Source organism: Ambystoma mexicanum, chromosome 1q (assembly GCF_040938575.1).
Source record: "Ambystoma mexicanum isolate Mex_15411 chromosome 1q, UKY_AmexF1_1, whole genome shotgun sequence".
Classification (NCBI taxonomy): Eukaryota; Metazoa; Chordata; class Amphibia; order Caudata; family Ambystomatidae; genus Ambystoma; species Ambystoma mexicanum.
The window spans coordinates 32,549,585-32,570,494 of record NC_090922.1 but is presented as its reverse complement, the minus strand read 5'-3'; the positions used below and the strand labels follow the sequence as shown (position 1 = coordinate 32,570,494).

The 20,910-nt window shown below is 45.4% G+C and overlaps 1 protein-coding gene across 1 annotated transcript in view; it reads left to right on the top strand.

Annotated features, from left to right (window-relative positions):
• Positions 1 to 15,117: 15,117 nt before the first annotated feature.
• The window catches only part of DPY19L3 (dpy-19 like C-mannosyltransferase 3), a 2,003,695-nt gene continuing 1,997,902 nt past the window's right edge, over positions 15,118 to 20,910 (top strand). The window contains exon 1 of the mRNA XM_069635451.1: positions 15,118 to 15,216. The gene's annotated coding sequence lies outside the window, so the exon portion shown is untranslated. The remainder of the gene's footprint in view (positions 15,217 to 20,910) is intronic.

Sequence of the window (20,910 nt, the reverse complement as noted above, 5' to 3'; positions counted from 1 at the left end):
AAAAAAGGGTGATTTCCACCTTGAAGAAGGTGGCGCCATTCTTCACAAGCTTGTTTCATAGCCAAAGGTCCTTTTCTAGGACCGAATAATTGCATTGGCTGGCAGTGAGAGTCGTGAAAGAAACGCAATGGGATACTGAACCCCGTTGTCCTCTTGTAACAGGACTGCCGCTATGGCTGCAGCAGAGGCGTCATATTCCACGACGAAAGGTCAGCTCTGATTGGGTTGTCTTAAGATGGGGGCTGAGCAGAAGAGATCCTTGAGATGCCGAAAGCTCTTGTCAGCTTGGGGTGTCCACTGAAATGGCCCTGAGCTCTTCTTTAGGAGTGAGGTGATAGGCAGTACGACTTCTGGGAATCCAGGCACAAAACGTTGAGAGAAATTCGCCAATCCTAAAAACCTCTGAACCTCCTTGACAGAATTCGGAGCAGGCCATTACAGTATGGCCGATACCTTCCTCTTGTCCAACGTTATTCCTTCTTCTGACAAGAGGAACCCAAATAGAGAATTGAAGAAACCCTGAATAAGCATTTCTCGGGTTTGGCCAGTAGGTGGTTCTGTTGTAGAGGGTCTAAGACTTGTTGTACGTGATTGGTGCATTCCTGGGGGTTGGATGAAAAGATCAAAATATCATCCAGGTAAAAAATCAAAGAAATTAACATAAGGTCTGAGAACATCCAGTCCATAAATCGTTGGAACACTGCTGGGGTATTGAGTAGACCGAATGCCATCCCCTTGTATTCATACAATCCGAACGGCGTGCAGAAAGCCGTTTTCCATTCATCCCCAGAGCGTATCCGGAGCAAATGGTAAGCGCTCCGGAGGTCTAACTTGGTGAATGTTTTGGCACCTTGCACCACCTCGATGATATCTGTGATTAAGGGCTTCAGGTAGCAGTCTCTTATAGCGACTTTGTTTAAACCCCTATAATCGATGAAAGGCCTAAGTTTGGATGAGTCCAGCTTGGATATAAAGAAAAGCGACGCTCCTGCAGGAGATTTAGAATGTTGAATAAGACCATTGTGAAGATTAGCATCCAGGTACTCCTGCAAGGCCTGTTTCTATGTATGAGAAAGGGAAAACATCCAACCAAATGGGACCAGTGCGTTAGGTGTCAGATCTGTGGCACAGTCCTCATGCCTGTGTGGGGGTAACTCTACCAGTACTCTTTCGGTAAACACCTGGTTATACTGCACCCATTCCTGGGGAAGAGCATGTATTACTATGGAGTCCTCCGGTAAAGCTGCCATGGTGTGTACCTTGCTGTATGACGTTAAAGGAAAGCAGTGTTGTTTACAGTAGACAGAGTCAAAGCCCAGCTGATTGATTGCGCAGTCGAAGCGCGGGTTGCTTTCTGAGCCAAGTGGTGCCCAGGATAATCGGAAAGTGAACAGCACGAATGATGTCAAACCTTATTTGCTCCGTATGTTGTGAGATCATGACACGCAGATCTTCCGTGGCATGGGTAATGGGACCTGAGGAAAGTGGAGTTCCGTCTACTTCTACTTTCTGTCCTTCCTTTCGGATGAGTCTCTGAAGACCCACCTTGTCCACCCAAACAGTATCGACGAAGTTTCCAACTGCCCCACAATCCAGGAGCGCCAGGGCCTCGATCTCTTGCTGGTTTATGCAGACCTGAACAGCCACCACCATCAAGCGTGGATCTTCATGAACACCAGGAGATGCAACAGACAAAGAAACAAAGGGACTGACATAAGTAGTGGACCCCCGGAAGCCCGCCCCTTCTAGGGCCGAGGGTGACTATTTCCTGATCGCCATGGAGGGACTTCGGGGCAATCCCTAAGGAGATGTTTGTCTGATCCACAGTATGCACAAAGACCTTTTTCCCTGCAATGTCTTCTTTCTTCTGCAGTCAGAGGAGCCCTTGCCGCTCCTATTTGCATGGGTTTGTCTTGAGAATTGGAAGGAGGGCAAGCGGGAGTGGGGAATGACTTGCTGAAAGGGAAGACACTACTATGGTTTCTTCTTTCGCTTCTTCTCTCCTGCAGGCGATACTCAATCTGAAGAACCGATGACAAAAACTCAGAGAAGGATGGTGGCCTTGGAGAGCGAGCCAGCTCATCCTTGATCTCTTCTTTTAAACCATGTCTGAAGATGGCGTACTGAGCCTATTCCGGCCAACTGCCCTCCGCCACCAGAGTCTTGAACGTGGAAATGTAGGAGAGCATATCTAACGAGCCTTGGCAGGCATCTAGCAGGTCCTTACAGGCATGATAATCTCAGGGCGTTCAAAAGTCTGTTTGAGGAGAGCCCAAAAGCCACTAAAGCCATGTAAAAGTGGGTTGGCACTGGTGACCAGGGGCGTAGCCCAGGCCAAGGCATTGCCGGTCATGTTAGATACCAGAAATCTGACGCGTGCATGGTCAGTAGAAAAGGCAGTGGGCCTGAATGTAAAGTATACCATGCAGGCATCTAAGAATTCCTTTACTCTCTTGAGTGTAGCATAAAATTTGCCCAAAGATAGCGTCATCGGGGGTAGTTCTGTGGGGCGATAGTCTTGTGTGGTTACTAATTGTTGCAGCATAGCATTTTCAGCCTTCAGTGATTGTACTTCTTGGGACAGCCCCTGGACGGCTGCCAAGAGCTCCTCCACTTGCTCAGCTGTGACCATGCTAACTTCCTGGCGTTGCAAACTGTCAATTCTATGTGTATCTTCCCCCAACCCGCTGCCTTCCACTTCCTCCTCACCTGATTCACTGACTCTGAAGTGTTCTGAACCAGGTGACGTCTGTAACTGTAGTCCTTTTCTTTTTTATGAAGCACGGGCCTGCCTCGAAAGGAAGCCACAGTGGCTGCCTGCAAGCTGCAGCTCTATGACTCCTCTCCTGAAGAAGACTGGATGCGAGGAAAAATCCAGAAAGGCAGAAAAAACCCTGAAGGTCCAGCGGACGTGAAGAGACCGGGTCCGTTTGATGGTGTCTTGGTGTTTGTGGATTGAGTATGGAGTTTAATGAATAGCAGACAGTAATGTGAATCAAGAAGCAGAGTACTTCCAGAGTAAATTCTTCAAGAGGAAACCGGTATCAGCAAAGGAGTAGTGACCCCTAATCACAGAGCCGGCAGCGGTCAAAACAGTAGTCCGTCTCCACCGGGAGAGGAACTCAGAGGTAACACGGCCGGTAGGTAAGGTGCAGCAACATGGGAAACCCTGAGGTGAGAATGCCACAGAGAGTGGTGGGCGAATACCCGCAAAGACAGAGAACCGGAGTGAGGCCGGCAGAGAAAAAAGCAGGAAAGCTGTTCCAAAAATAAGGAACGACCAGGTGAAAACTAGAAGCGCATTAACCGGAGAGAAGAAAACTAACCTAGCAGTTGCAACGCACCAGCTGCTGGGAGTTCAGGGAATAAGAACCTCCCAGCAGCGGCCATATGCAAAAACAACTAGACTGACACTCACGGAATGTGAACAACGTGATGGAGTTACCAAGGGCGGCCCAGTAGCCACTGTTGCCAGATGTGCCAAGTGCCTGGGCACATGACACAGGCTGGATATTCAAGGCCTGATGTCAGATCTGATCTCAGTCATGAAAGGTGTCAGGCAGGGGTGCGCTTTAGCACCTTTACTGTTTAACCTGTTTTTGACGGATTTTGGCGCCATCTTTGTTGCTAAACTGAATGGATTCCCTAAAATTGGGGACAGCACAATAGGGTGGATCGGTTATGCAGATGATTTGATCATATTGGATAACACCTGCATTGGCATATGTAACAGTGCTAAGGCGGTATTTGCTTATGCAGAGGTGAATGGCCTGAAAATTAATCTTGTTAAAACACAATTTATGGCTGTACGACAAATGTTTTTTTAAAAAGGCCACAATACCATGTCCCCTGCGTATCATCAAAAGGGTTGCTTGGCATAAATATTTGGGCCATGAAGTAAGTGCAGCAAAAACAAGCGCAAATGAAACTGTACAGCAAAATAAGAGAGTTAAACTACTGTCCACTATGGCTGCAGTCTTGTCCTTCTCGAAGCGATCTGCTGGATATAGTCTATTTGGCATCTTACATATATATAAACAGAAACGATCTGCTGCCTTTCTATACTCTTTAGAAATATCCTACTCAGATTGATCCTCCTGGTCTGATCGCATTGAAGGCCTTATCTGGAGAAGGATACTGGGAATAACCAACTACACCCTAATTTGAAGCAGTGAGACTTGAGATGGGGCTGATCTCCCTGTGTACTATTATTAAGTATATTAGAGATAAGCTGTATATAAAGATCAAGTATGCTGGCACTAGTTCTCATTGGAGGGTGGGTAATTGTGCTGCACTACAGAAATTTAAAGAAATCAATGAGCGATACTTCGACAAAATTGGCTGGGCACCCAACTGGGAGTATAGAGAAGGTGCCATGCTCAAATCCCTTAAAAATTATGTGACGAAATGGTGCTGAGCCACGAAAAAGTCGCTAGTATGAGGTCCGTGAAACTTTTCTCAAGGATGTGTTTCACATATAAAAAGCCACAAGTCTATCCAAAACTACTGCCCTCCCTGGCCAACCGCAGAATATTCCTGAATATAAGGCTTAACCGCCTGGATATTCTGAAGATTAAAGGAGCTTGGATGGGCATACCGTTAGAAGAAAAGACTTGCAGATTTTGTCTCGATACACAAATAATTGAATCCGCTAGACATGTTCTGAACTGTTGCCGGACTATGAGACCGATATATGAATATTATCTGACTAACTATGTTGACTACCTGGAATTGATCACTAGTGAACTATTCTGGATGAGGTGTCTGTCGGCCTATAGCTGTGGCCTAACAATTGCTATTACACATGTTTGGAAATGGGTTAACAAGTACTAAATGAAATTCGACGAGGAAGTAAAATTGCTATCATTACATCTTGCCTGTATGACAGCTACGGCTATTCTTCGAGTTGTATGACAGCAATGGATATTTACCTATCTTCTCTTTGTGCTCAATTTGTCACTCATAAGTGAAAAACGTAGAAATGTAGAACCAGTCTCTGACTCTGTCTTATAGCTTAACACATCGAAATCAGATGAATTGAAAAATGTTTTATATTTTTTTATATGGTACATTTTCTCTTCTTCTGTTTGTTTTTAATTGGCTAGTGACTTGATTCTGCACTTCTTTCTATTTATCCTATTCGTTATGTATGTGTAAAATGACCCTCTGCTATTTATATGAAAGGACTGTTCAATCTTTTTTGTAATTCTGTTCTTATCCTCTGATATATTTATGTAAAGTGTGTGCTATATATTTGTGTTAGTTTTATAACTATATACACAATTTAAAAAAAAGAAATAGAAGCCAAGAAGGGTCTGGGGCCCACACATAATAACAAACTGCTTCCAAGATCATCCTTACAATCACAGTACCTGGCAGGATAGTGAACCAGGTGGGCTGTGGGCTTGAACGTTGTGGAGAGAGTTGGAAGAAAAGCCTGGGGAAGGGAGACCTATCCCCTGGTGTTTGTGAACACTGTGAACAAAGCCAAAACAAGGGAGTCATTCTCTTGGCATTGTAAAAGCTTAAGAAAGGTCAGGGGGGAGGGAGCCATCCCCCTAACATTGTGAAGATACAAGACGTTATGTTCAATCTTCTTTATTGGAACCTCAATCCAAAGAACCTTTTTCAGATTTTTCATTTACATACTTTGAGAAGAACAGTTCATATACATCACAGCGAGTTGAACTTTCGGCTGTCGTCCAGAAGAAGGAAGTCGTTCTTCTGGACCAAGAAGATCCCAGCTTTATCTTAGTTTTATAGTGTTAGGGCTGCAAATAGGTTTAGGACACAGAAGGGTGGGCTCTTTGCTTTGGACTGACATCCTGAGCCATTCCTTAGTATTTAGTTGAGGCAGAGATTCCCCTCTTAGAATGAGGGTCACATAGGGATTTCTCTTTCATTTTCTTATTAATAAAAGTCTGTAGCCAAATGCATGCAACATGTGCGTCAGTCTTCTACTTCTGTGCCCTTACAGGTCCCAGACTCCTTCAAATTGGCTTTTCATGCTCAGGTCCCATACAACTTCACATTGGCTTATCTTGCGACCTCGAGGTATGCTGGCTACCCCTGTACCTTCCATATAGGCTCCCGGTTGTTCACCTCGGTGTTGGTCTTCTATGCGTCTTCCGACAGTTCCTCAAAGTTGTTTTTTATTTGCATGTTGCCTTATGTGGCACCCCAGTACTTCCTGGGAGTCTGGCTGCGCGTACCTGCTTACCGTCTCTCACAACGATCTTTCTCTCCGGGAGCCTCGGCCTCATCTGACTTCAGTGTTTTTAGTCTTCTCTGGAGCAGGTAGGGACGCTGCAACTTCTCTGGCTATGTACTGGTCAGCAGCTCCAGGATCAGCTGCTCCGCATGCGGTATGGTGCCTTCCCTCGCGGTGCCTCTGGGGGGGGTGGACTGACTACATGGTTAGTCCCTTTTCCATCTTTAAGTCTCATCTCATAAGAGAACTAGACTGTTCAGTGAGATTGTCTTGAGGGTTCTTCATGGCTCCAAGTTTCTTCCCTGTCCCAGTATCTCGAGGTGACAGTTCAGTGGCATCAACCCTATTCCTCCTCATCCCAGTACTACTAGTACTATTGGTGTGGCATAAGTACATGGGGAAACTTATGGGGTAAGAGGAAGGCGAGGGGAGAAAGGTGGGTGAGGATTGGCTATACCGTGTTGGCCCATGATGTCCTCTCTGTATCTCAGAGGAGGAATCCCTCCCCATGGGATCGGACTATCCGGTAGCGTCCCCACTTCCCTAGCCTCATGGAAAGTGTTTCCCCTCAGGGAGAAGGGACGACATCACAGGATTCGTCACAGAAGGGTCCTTTTTGCTCAACAAGGGTAAAGCAAACATGATTTTGCTAGACTGGCCATCATTCAGTGCCGGCCTTATGTGTGGCAGAGCGCCAAACAGACATTATTTACATAGGGCGCCATATCCTCCCACACGCTAGCATGGAAGAGCCTTTAAAAAACTCCTTTGTGATTGGCGGCCGTGGCGCCCTATGTAAAATAAAAGGCTCCCCCATGCTGGCGCGCCAGTGGTTCCCTACATAGGTGAAAAGCCACCCCCCACCCCATGGGTGGAGCTTTTCACTTACTTTGGTTGCCACTGCCGAGCCAGCGTGGGGGGCACTTTTATAGTACACCCAAACCCGTAGGCAATCAGAACCCATTAGTATAGAGTAAATAAAGAGAACTAGCATTTGAGTACATATACTTCTCAGAGCAAGGCTCTGTGTGAAGCTAAAACCTCTGGACCAGTCATATCTTATCGACTTTCTGCAATGATTTGTTCATTTCCTTTGTGATGTAGTTCTTTTCTGGTCTACTTACAGCCCTTGGTAGGACTTAAAATGTATCGAGGAGCAGGGGCACATAGCTTTGCGGGTAAAAGTAAATATATGTGATGAATAAATGCACAGTCCAGTGCTGTGTGCATGGTCAGAATCAGGATACAGTGCTTTTCAAGCCGCACCGCCCCTCTACCAAGCTGGGCTAAATAGGTAGCCACACGTTTTAATGAATGGGCTGGGATACAAGAGAACACACGCTTGCCATATCCTTAATGTAACTATTCCAAATCCACAAGGTTGGGCATTATTATAATTGCTTGTAGAATATTTTTTTTAAGTTGTCATTTTAGTTTTCTGAATAGTATGCCCGTATTTTTAACATGGTTACTTCAATGCACTACATTGTCTCGTAGTACAATTGTTTCATATTGCAGGATATTGCACTTCTAATTGTCACTGCCACCATCCTTGCGGTTCCTTAATGTGAAAGGATCTCCTCAACACCTATTGTGCTAGAAATACAATCTTCCCTCATTGGGGAACCTGAATGTCCTCTCTACTGTACCTGGAGTCAGTGTCATCCAAAAAAGTAAAGTCACTGAGAACATCTATATCCTCCTGTCCAATGCCTCAGATCCAACAGCCCTTCGGAAATGTCGGTGGTTGAACGAAAGTGTCAAGATTTGTTTTGTTTTGCAAAAGTTAACTTTGGTACCTTATGCTTCATGTAGATATTTCCAATTTTGTTCTACTGTGCTTTTCAGGCTTCTGCTCTAGTCAATTATGAAAAGCCAATTTGCTTTGCTTTAATATACTTTCTGAAAGGAAAAAGGAAGAGAGCGGTTAAAAGATACCAAACCACCAGTCAGATTTTGGAGGGAGGGATTTCTGCAAACATATTTCTGCAATTGATTACATCATGCACATGGAATATCTCCCACTGCAACATTAATGTACTGGTTCATGGATTCATTCTTAACTTGCTTGTAACATTATTCCAATCCACCATACTAAATGTGGGACATTGTTCACTCCAACACATTTCAAGCGTCGTAGAGCCTCATAATTCCATTATTCTATTTCTGAGGCTGTGACGGGTGATAATTAACTGCTAGTGTAGACCATTCCAGAATATTGCCCTTTTCTGGCCTGCCTACCTAAACACTTGTTGGGAGCTTCATGAGAATTCCAGCGGGTTTATGCTCAAAAGCATATCCCACAACCCTGCTGCAACTGTTACTTTTAACTGGTTACTCCCGAAGTGAGTTGGATAGGCAGAGCGTGAGGCATTTCACTGGCTGGAAAGTGGTGGTATTTCTGTCTTACCTTTGCAGCACCTCTGTCACTGTGTCTTTTAGGCGCTGGGTGAGGAACTTAAGCAGGGGAGATGATATGCTCTTCCTTTTCACTATAAAGCATCTCATCCCATGCCTTGGAGCAAGCTAACCTGATGAAAAGCTACAATGGGGGAAAAGGAACTCTCCTACTCCTGAGAACAGTAACTTTGGCTTCTTCTTGCATCTGGCTCCTGCGCTTTTCCTTAACCACTCTTCTATGAGGATGAGAGGCATGTGCTGAAGTGGACCAGAGGAAAGTTGTATTTTATTTTTTGGCAAGAGGAACATACCAGATAATTACACTCTTTCGTTTCCAGTTCAGCACTAACATTCAAGTGATTGACGCACATTAAAGTGTATTGCATTATTGTGACGAAGTGGTCCAGGGATGAATATCGGTTTCTAAACCATCAATCAGTGCCACACCTCTAGTACACCAGAAGGGATCCAAACAGATCTAAAACACAAATCAATTATAAACCTCCTTGTGCAATTTTGGTAACGTTCACGGAACAGCAGGATTATCTCTGCAAAGTCGTGGAACGTTGATTAGTTGCAACACAGCGAAAATACAATTATTACCAAATGATAAAAGGGACTGTCCAGTCAAGGTTGTATAACAATATCTACTTTATTATCATCCCAACAAACAGTTCTTGCACACTACAAAATACAACCCACCCTGCAAAGGAATGCAGAGAACAGACAATTTTAAGAAGGAAAGGGGATGCACTTTGGATACTGACAGGAGGATAGTCGGTAAAGTAATTAATCTCAATAGTTCAACGATACTTGGTTTCAGCACAAAGGGAGCAATGGGTTGTAAAAGGTCATTAGGGGCCTTCATAGAAGGACCAGGGGGACAGAACCACAATTTACCTTTTGGTTGTAGAAATTCTTGGTGCTCGACAGGGTTGAGTCAGTTTTAGGCTGCTTTGCAGTTTCTGCGACAGAGTTCAAAATGGGAGATAGCTGTAGTATCAGGCGGCAGGCAGTTCAACGAGCGAGGCTGGGCAGACGGCTGCAGGTTGGCCTACACTGCCGCTCAGGGTCAGGAATTGTCTCAGTGCTGGTTGGTGGGACTGAAACACTGGTTGAGGCGTCTCGGACAATGCTAGCAACTGCGGCATAACAGTTGGTGGTGCAGTTGGTTGCAGTTCGAGGGGCTCGACTGTCTTAAAAATGTCCTTTCCGATGGACGCTGGTAGATGCTTGTCGACACACTCCTCCTAGCTTCTTTGCTGGGCTCATGTCGTCCTTTAAGGCAGACGGCCCAAAGCTGAGGAGAGTGTTGCAGGCAACGGCCTTGTCCTTCTTTCGTTTCAAAGTCTCACTGGCACTTCCCACCAAGGAAGCTTGCTTGCAGAGCCTAGCAGGGCCCACTGTGTGCTGGCTGGGTGCCAGAGCTGATGGAGGGTCTGCTGGATGCAGTATTCCCTCTTTTCCCTGGGAGATGTTTAGGGCAGGGATCTTGCTTCCTTCTTGGAAATCCTGGCCTTCCTTCACTGGCGGACGCTGTAAGGCAGACTGTACTTCAGCCAGGGTCCAAATGAGTCCTTGCTGTTACTCCCTGTGAAGTCTTCAGATCTACCAAAAGAGGGGCTCAACCCTCTTTTAAAGCCAATTTAGCCCCAGTGATTGGTGCAGGTTAAGTCTACCTTAATGAACCAATCCTGGGTCCCCACCAACAATCTTCTGTTATGCGTGAGGTCATAACCCGAGTGCTTTGCAACAGGAAAGGTAAAGGGGTGAACACATATACTACTATGTCCCACTCATCTTCCTGTCTGTTGTGGATCAAAGGGTCTCTCTGGTTAATTGAGCTTTTTGTGGTTCCTGATCAAAGCGCAGGTTTCCCTTGAAGTTGTGGCATGAACAGACTTTCTTTCTCCATCAATCACATACTGCTACCCTGTGAATGGGGTCTCTCTGCGGGGGTTGCCTACTGTAAACATATGTACCAGATATGACAGCTCATCGTCATTGATCCTTTAGGGCAGAAGCTGGCTTTAGGTTGACACAGATGCATCTCAAAGGGGTGTTGGTGTTCCTGTCCTTTGTCAGCTGTGACCAGGCCTCTTGCAGGCCAGCTTCAATTAACTCATCAGTTTGCACTGCCACCACACAGAACTGACAATGACCAGGTCGGATCCATCGAGCCTTTGATATTTAATTAGGCTGGTCATGGCCGAAGGAAGGTTTGGCCCACCTCCTCCTGAGGTGCTTTCATGTACTCCTGGCTGTCACATTCCAACTAAATGGGACAGGGGAGGGTCGCCTGTAGGCTGTGCCCAATCAGAGTACACAGGTCTATGTTTTTGTTGTGCGGTGAGCATAGGTAAATGTGTGTGGATTAGCTCCACACATTTTCTGAGGTTGATCTAGCATCATTCATTTTCTTAAAAAATATCCAAAAAAACAGTGAGTGCACAACTACCGTGTGGATGGTCGAATTCCTCAAAATTGTGATTCAACAATACCCTCTGCTTAGGTTACACATATTTTTAGCAGAGGACTAACCTGCTAAAATAGTGACGTGCAGACATTTATGTGTTGAATTTCTGAAGTGCTCTGCAGCACCAGGTCGGAAGAGTAGCGTGCTGTAAATGTTTCAATCAAAAGGTACAATATAGGCTTTCTGACTCCTTGTTTTATACATGTTGTATAACTTTGTTTCAATGCCCACCCAATAAAAACACCAGCTTTGATAAATAATAAGTCTAATAGTTTGTGCAGCAAGTAGCGTAAAGGTTGGTTGTGACTTTTTTTGCAATCATCGCTTCTCACTGGATTTACCACAACATCAAATTTCATCCGTAAGGAGTGTTAAGGGGCCTGATGGTCCTGGACACTGGTGATGGAGGGCCTTGCTGGGTAGGCCCACTGCCTTGTGCGCATCGCTGGCACCGCGCTAAATGACATGCTGGAGGCAGGAGTCATGGTGGTAAAAGACTGCCGAGCGCAAAGCCGTTAGGCCCTTTATTGACATGATGACACGTCTCCGTCTCCCACGTGTCACACTACACGTGACTTCTGCACAAGCAGGGGAGGACTGGCTAATAGGGAACTCTAGAGATTTCCCGGTGGGCCTCTGCACCCTGGGCCTCTTTTGTGTGGTATTTCCAAATTTTCTCATAGGAAAAGCATTGGGCTTGCTGAAAATGTGTCATAAGGGGCCACTTTGAACTTTATTTCCAGGGCCTCTTTTGGTCCCCAGTAATTATTTCCAGGGCCTCTTTTAATTCCCAGTCCACCCCTGTGCACAAGCCCAGGAGGGGCTTAAGTCACAAGATCCCATGCCAGGGGTATAAGGTAGAACAATCACACCTAAATAACAACACAACAAAATGACAACCATAACGTGACACTTAGACCATTAAACTCACTAACCATAAACATTTACTTTTCAACATGGATAACCGCTTTGCACACCACATGTACAAACATCTGAACGTAATCCATAACTGGGAGCATACTTTATTAGTTCATTGTCATTGGGGGTTGGCAGGAAAAGCTGCACCAGGGAGCCACATCAACCAGGTGGATGCTGGTGGTGAGTGTCCGTAGCTGGGGGCTGCATCTTCTCTCCACCACCTGGGGAGCACTCCAAGCCAGAGATACAGGGGTTCTTATACCCATGGTGGTAGTGGAAACCTGCTGCGTTCTTTCATGGCGGGAAGTCTCTTCCACTCGTATGGCCTCGGCCCTGCTCGACCGCACAATTACCCTCCACACTGAAAGCTGCGGCCATAGCGATGCCGCAGGCGTGGTCTTGGGGCTGCGTCCATTTATTCCCCCCCCCCCGGCCGGACATATTGAAGCCAATGCAGCGGAAGTGGCGCCTCTTTACTTCGCCCGCTCGAGCGGGTTACCTGTCCCTCAGGTGGCAGATGCCGCTCTACTTCCTTTCTCCCCCAAGCGGGAGAGACTGTTGCAGCGGGTTTGGGGGAAACCTGCAGACAACGTACCCGGGCCACGGCAAGCAGGTCTCCCGAATACAGGAATTATGGCATGTGGAGCCCATCGACGGTGGGTTGTCACTTGGTGGTGGGCTGATGCAGCTTCTCATGGGTGTCATGCTGGGGAGACTGGCAGATCCTTGTGCCGAGGAGACCGGCGGATCCTTGTTGGGGGCTGCACCCCTCGTTGTGGCCACCATCTTGGCCTTTTGTGCCTTGCACGCCATGACTTTGCCAATGCCGTTGGCACACTTTACCTCGCCACTCGCGTGGCAGGGACTGGCTATGTCCTTTAAACCTCTCTAACTCCTCCAGGAGCGAGCTTGGTCATGCCGGTCACACGGCAAGGGCTGATCAAGCCCCTTCTCTTTGGGATTGGCGGGGCGCCGGATCCCATCCTCATAGCCAGTTGCTAAGGGGCCTTGTGGTCCCGGGCCTTCCTGGCCAGTCTCACTATCTTGTGCGCAGCACCATGCTAAATGACATGCAGGAGTTATGATGGTAAAAGACTGCAGAGCAGAAAGCGGCTCGGCCTTCTATTGACATGACACGTCTCCCATGTGTCACGTGTCACATTACAGTGTCTTCTGCACGAGCACAGAATGGACAGCAGGAGGTACTTTTCTCCATACATAAAAGAAAGTTTAACAAATCACTACCTGTCTCAAAAATGTCAAGTTCGATTGTGCCCTGGGAAGCCTGACCAAAATGGCGGCACTTCTCTAAGCTGCGTACCCACCATGCCGAAATACTAAATAAACCTATATGTATTCTGCAGAGCAGGAGTCGTTTGATTTAAAGATGCTGGGGGGCCCCAGTGACTTGTAGACCCTGCTGCATCCAATAAGAAATCAGAATGCGATATAGGCTCCTAATTGGTCACTTCTTTGACGCTCTGGTGTCGGGAGTAATAGTGGTGGGCCCCCAAGAAGGGGCCGGTTTATGAACGAAGAGCAAGGAGGATTGACTGGCGGCCAACCGCGACCGGCGTACGTGAGAAGGTTCCAGTCTACTGGTGGAGTCTACATCCTTATGGCTAACTTCCCTTAAAGCTACTGTACTTAGAAGAAGAGCTGAGATCTACTCTAAGATGACCAACCAACCACTGAACCCCTTACTAAGATCATTGCATCGAGAAATCTCTAGGTAGGCGACTCTCTATCACCTAAAAGCCCGTATGGAAAACCTGTATAAGGAGATTGGTTGGATCCCAACATTGAGGGACACAAGTGATGCATCGAAAAAGGCTCTTTCTAAACAAATAGATCTATGGGATTGGCTCGACAACTACGATCATCTGAACAAACTTACGAAGTATCAATTCGTACAGTATAGACTTTACACCTATCTGAAACCACAGCTGTACTTTAATCTGAGTCCCTCCAGTAAACTTAGACGCTTCCTTCTTTTGCTGCGTCTGGACTGCTTACCGGTACTAGCCAACAAGTGGATAGATAACCATCTACTCTCGCATGAAAGACATTGTCGTATGTGCAAGAACACCTCCATTAATGAAACAGCTATACACCTTCTAACAGCCTGTCCGATCATGCTCAAAACCTATGAACTATGCTGTGGGGAAGTGGTCCATAATCTGGAGCACATAGAAGAACCATGCTTCTGGTACCATAGCCTGAACTCGACTTCTATAAAAACCCACATAGCTATGTATAGCATATGGCTGAATATTGAGAAATCCCTGGCTATTACCATCTAGCCCATCCAACATCTCAATTTTATCACAGTATACTGGGCTAACAGGTTACGCCCCCTACCATATGATCTGTAGAGTTCATTAGCATCTTTGAGAGTTACTGGGGTACAATGCCTAAACCTGTGAAATTAACTTAATGTATTTACAGCTACGCTGATTGGGGGAAGGGAAGGCTTAGATCCCAGAGGAAAAACATAATGAAGTGTATTTACATGATGCACGGCATAGGACTACTAAGGGTACCTACTGCCTTTCTGTTTTTCGTTGCAGTAGCATCACAATATTATTGCTATGTAGATTGACTCTTCATCCTTGGAAATTTCATGTCAAGAATAATCAGTTTTAAATGAGGTCTTTGCCTTCCCAATTTTGTCTGATCTTTCCTGATTTTGTTTCTCTTTATATAGTTTAATTCTTTCTATTTTCACTTTATTCTCATCTCTTTTTATATTCTTTTTATTGCTTGTTTAATATTCTATTCTTTCATTATTATACATATGTGTAAAGTTTATATTTAAACTGTCTCGCATTATTAAATAAATAAAATAAAATAAAAACATCCTTATATTATATATTTGGTGAGTGGGGTTGCTGTGGTTAGACCATACACTTAGCTGCATAAAGGGGAGATTAGGATCTGGGACTGGTGTGCGTTTAAAGCGCGGTGGATATCACGATAGCGCGACCAGGCATCGGCATTCTGCGGATACTGTTGCCAGGTAATGCTTTCCTGCTCGAGATGTGACAAGCTGACGTAAGACGTTGCCAATACTCACGTAACGTGCTCAAAGCCCCCCCCCCCCCATGAGTAGGCGGGCCGTTGCTAAGGACCGTTTCTCGGGTCCGTTTCTCAGATGGGAACTAGACACTACCATCGGGAAAGCAACCACTAGACTACAGTATCGGGAAAGGTACGGCCGCATCTTTGTTGCTCGTTAAATCCGTAAACCGCAAAGGTTGTTTACGGCTGAGTGAAGGCAGTTGAAACATAAATCTACATGCCTTACTATAACCATAATTGGCTTGTGTCCAAGTGTTTGTTTTATGTATATCTGATTTAAATAGACCGCCCGGGAGGCGGGATTAATCTTTTCTCGATGGCAATAATGTGCAGTTTCATCTTAAAAGCTTATCGACAGAGTGCCCTATTTAGCCTCATAACTATTTCTCTTTCTTACAAAGAGGCTGTCGGATGAAAAGGACACTTAGGGGTTCTTTTTAGAAATCGTTAATCTGTCACTTTAAATCCCACAATGCATTATGAGCTCCCAGTGCTGGATATTTGTGGCCCAGGTGATGCGGCGTTATCCGCAGCTTACATTCGTTTTGGATTTAGAATCTGGAAAACAATCTTCTATGGTGCATTTTGAATACAAATATGCCTAATCTGCATTAAAATCGAAAACTCCTCTCCTTACCAAAGCTTTATACTGTATATGTATACATTGTCACTCTGCTTAAGGAATATTTAATGTACATGGTTATGTCCCTGAATACAGACGGCATTTCTGGCTATACTTTAATTGCCCATGTAGGTGGTATCTGTAGGTCACACATGCTAAGTTTACACACCATGCAAAGTTAACTTTTATCAGTGCTGATTGGGTAGGCATGAATCTTTAATCTCTTTTTGGGGTCGGACGCTCTCTGTATGTTCACCTTTGTCTTTCTTCTGTCTCCACACAAATCAATATGTGAAAAAAGTCAATAGGTCTATGTTAAGAAGGTAGGGACGCCAGAAGAAGGATTTAAGGTTATTTATTTTATGTTCAAAAAAGCAGGCAGCAGACACTCCTGCAGGGTAAAGTAACAACGCTCAACTGACACATTTAGACTGTCCTCATGCAGAGCTAGAACATAAACAATTTACGTAGTTTAGAATGAATGTACCTCACAATAAACCTTGAGGACCAGAACTGCGCACACACTGCACACACACACACACACACTGGGATACATAAGAACATAACAGAGCTCCCTTCTTACATGCAAAAGAAAACTCAATGGTGACATTATAAAATTACTCAAGATAAAAATCCTTGAAACGATTGCGTATTTCTTCGTCCTCTTGTTGGATGTTTCAATGCTGAGGTCTGTGTTTTCAGCACTACCCTTGTTAGATTGCGATAACTCCTCTCCCAGTTCCTCATTGGTCTCACAATCCGGTTTGTTCTCATTCACCTCTTCCCCACCAAAAATAGTTGCGCTTTTGACCAATCTGGATTTTGACCAGCACTCGCCACCTTCAAGTATGACCAGACTACCACGTATGGCTGCAATCTTTTTGGGACCTATAAACTTGCTTTCCATACATTTCAACTCAAAACGTGGATTTTTTTTAATCAATACTGAATCTCCCACTGCATACTCCACCTTTTTGACTTTGGAAATGGAATTGAATCTTTGCCTGTATTCATTTTGGGCATTAGCAATTAACCTCTTTATTTTCTGCCTGTCTACTTCCACACATCCAGCAACTTCTAACCATGCTGGGCACAGCCTTGTGGCTGGTTGTCTGCCCTTCAACGACACAAACGGTGAAACGTTAGTGACGGGAGTGTGGTGTAGTGCGGTAGCTCCAGACCATTTCTTTTAACTGCTCAGACCAATCTAAACCAGAACAAAGTGCTAATTGTATCCCACCTTTAACAAACCTGTTAGCTCTTTCCACTAACCCATTTGCACTAGGATGGTACAAGGCGGTTCGCAGATGTTTAATGCCAAAACGCCCCAAGAACGCCTTCATTCTATCTGAGCAGAATTGCACTCCATTATCTGTGATGATCTCCATGGGAAAACCTTCCCTATAAAAAAAACTTCCTAAAAAAAATGCAACCAATTCATTGGTAGTGGCCTCCCTTAAAGCTTTCCATTCTAGCCACTTGGAGTGATAGTCAACTTATACCACCATGAACTTGAACCCATCACCCAATCCTTGAATGGGACCAATTATGTCTACTGCAAGTTTCTTCCACGGTTCAATGGGAACTTGAACAGGACTAGGGGGAACTTCCCTAACAATATTCCCTTTGTCTGCATTCTCACATTCTTTGCACCCCCGAACTCTCTTCTCTACCTCACTGTCAATACCATGCCACCAATATGATTGTCTCAGAAGTCTCTTGGTGCCACTCATGCCCAAGTGACCCTGATGAGCCAAGTTGACTAAACGGGATCTAATGCTCAAAGGAGGCACTATTTTTGAACCTCCCCTCAATTTTACCCCATCTTCAGACAAACCTAACTCCAACTATACTTCTCAGAGTCAGCATAAACCAGTATGTCTTCCTGAAACACGGTAACATTATTAAGACCCTTAAGAACTTCCTCCATAACCCCCTCAAAAACCGAAGCAGCCGATGCTAAGCCAAAAGGCATGCGCAAGTACTTAAATGTCCCTTCAGGGGTGACAGAAGCTCTGACATGTTGACAGTTATCAGAAAGAGGTACTTGATGATAAGCCGCAGATAGGTCAATTACTGAGAACCAGCTGGGTTCCCCTAGAGTGGCTAGAGTTTCCGATATAACCGGCAAAGGATGTCTTTCAATGAAGATGTTCTTATTGAGATCTGTGCAGAGTCTTAAACTTCCGTTGCTTTTGGTGACAAGTACTACAAGAGAGAGCCACTCTGTGCCCTCAATGCGTTCATTGACCCATTTTTGAGTCAAATCATCAAGTTCCTCTCGGAGTTGTTGCCGCAATTTCAGGGGTACGGGACTCACTTTGTGCACGACAGGTTGTGCACTTCTTTTCAACTTTATGTCATGTTCAAAGTTGTTCAGTCTCCCAAGTTTTGAAGTAAAGACTTCGGGGAATTCCTTTGACCATTTGTCCTCTTTCTCTGCAATGTTCACCGGTTCAACGGCACTCGCTTGCATGCGAACTCCCAGTTTTCTTTTTTCATCCCAGCCTAGAAGTGATGCTCCCTTTTTGGCAACAAGGATTTCAGAAGAGCATTCTCTACCTTTTTATATGACACATTCCCACGAAATTCACCAATTAGTGTAATGGTGCATTCCCCATAGCTGACCTTTGGCAGGAACTAAAACTTCAGGATCTTTACCAAGAACATTTTTGAATGTGTCCTCAGATATTATAGTCCACGGAGAGGCCGAATCCACTTTCATCTTGAGGTGGCATCCATCAACTAAGAAATTATCAACCGGCCCTTTAAAATCACCTGAGAGAGCATAGATGTGAAATATGTGTTTTGCCTTCCTTTTTTGAACTGGTGGCTCTTCTGATGTTCTGGTGGGAGGTTGGTTGATCATCTGATTGTCAAGTTCCCTTTGTTCTATAGCATTTATTGAGGATTATTTGCACATGTTTGCGAAATGTCCTTTGCACTTGCATCTGAAGCAGTCCCCAAACTTTGCTGGGCACATGGGATAATTGGCTCAATGTTTGGGGTTGCTGCATCTGGAACACCTTTGATTCCACCAGTCTCTTTTGAAAGTTGTTCTCTTCTTTGTTGTTACTGCACACACACTTTGTGCAACACTCTGCGCAGCTTGCTTGTCTATCTTCATAACTCTCACATATTGGGAGGTTTGTTCGATGCTGCGTGTGTGAGTTCTATGGTTTGTTCCAGAGACACATCTTTAGCAAGTAATTTCTCCTGTACTCTGGCACTATTTGTGAATCATACTAATTGATCTCTAATTAGAGAGTCAGTCGGGTCTCCATAATCACAGGTGTGGCTCAAAGTCCTCAGTGACACCACATAGGATTCTACTGATTCGGCACTATCTTGAGCACGTTGAATAAAGGTATGCTTCTTGAACGTTATGTTTTTCTTTGGTTTGAAATGTTCTTCAATTTATTTTTTTATAGCTATGAGATATTCATCAGCGTTACCTGCACCTTCTTCGGCGCCGGGTGTTAGTCTATCGAACACTATGCGCCCCTCAGGACCCAAATTGTGAAGGAGTAGAGCTTTTCTTCTGGCAGAACTGTATATGTCCCCTCAAATTGCTACAATATAGTTCTCAAACATGCAAATCCATCTGTCCCATCTCACCGGGGGACGGCACGGTTCAGTTAGAAAGGGTGCAGGAGGAGGAATTGCTGCGGCCATATTACTGATTGTACAGAAGGAGCTGTGGAGCTGACTTACAGTGAAAAGAATTAGCTGCAGTCTGAGAATGGTGCTTGACACATGTATAGAACGGCTGGATGGATACAGCGTATTAATTGGCCTGTGTGGAAGCTGTGACCCAACAAAGAGGCAAAGACTATGACATCAAAATGGAGGCTCTGATGAAGACAGCGGTGCCTATTTCAGGCTGTAACAATTGAGTCGAATGTTCTGTAACAGGATCTTTGTGGCGTCACAATGATATATGCATTGAATGAGTGGGCGTGTCTTACTCGCAGCGATAAAGTAAGCAAGTTGCAGTTGCCAAGTAACAGTCACGTGAAAGAGGAAACAACGAACAGCCGGCTGAAGAGTAGGGGCAGGCCCCACCCACACATTGCGTGATGACGTGGCAGGGGAAACCTTTCCCTTACTGTTGGTGCACAGGCTTGAATTTGTAAATAAAAAAAGCGCGGCCACCCCGGGCCGCCCAAATAGTTTCTCCCATAAAATGCGGCTCACCTCCTCTGACCTGTGAAAACGTGGGTACGGTGGTATCTGCTGCCTGTGTTGTCCGCTCCGGATCTTCTGTTGCCAGATGTACATCAAACAGTGCTGAAGCGGGGAGCAAAGAGGGTGACTGGGGAGCCGCTCCCAGTGGCCAGAGCAATGCGGGTAGGGCACTCGGGCACTGCAGCGCTCAGGGGGCCCTCACCCGCTCCGCACGAATCTCCCGAGTCGGGGAGGCACAGCGAATGCAGGCGGCCGTGGGGAAGTGCCATCTGGTCAGCACCCAGAGTTATCCTCGTTGCCAGTGTTAAGAAGGTAGGGACGCCAGAAGAAGGATTTAAGGTTATTTATTAAGTTCAAAAGAGCAGGCAGCAGACACTCCTGCAGGGCAAAGTAACAACGCTCAACTGACACATTTAGAATGTCCTCATGCAGAGCTAGAACATAAACAACTTGCATAGTTTAGAATGAATGTACCTCACAATAAACCTTGAGGACCAGAACTGCACACACACACACTGGGATACATAAGAACATAACAGACTGGCTTTTTTAAAAAGCGTGAGGGAGTAGGTGAGTGGTTGTACATGGTGGTTTTGAGGGATTGATGAGTGGGCGAATATGATTCTATGGGTGATTGGTTGAATATGTTTGGGTGGATGAGTGCGGTTGGATGGATGGATCTATAGATGAGTGAGTCAATATTCTGTGGATGGTGAGTGAGAACATATGGGTGCGTTGATGCCCAGTGGGTGACTATGGTTGGGTTGGTGAATAGATGAGTGGATTAACATGGTTGGATTAGCGGGTGGATATTTCTGTATGGGCCAACGGATCAGTGGTTGAATATGCTTAGCTCAGTGGATGCACATGGTTGAATGGATGAATGAGCAGGCAGTATGGTTGTATTGGAGGGTGAGTGAATGAAAATAGTTAGATGGGTGAATATGCTACGAGTGGATGGATGTCTGGGTCAGTGTGGGTGGACAGATAAGTGAGTAGGTGGATGGATGAGTG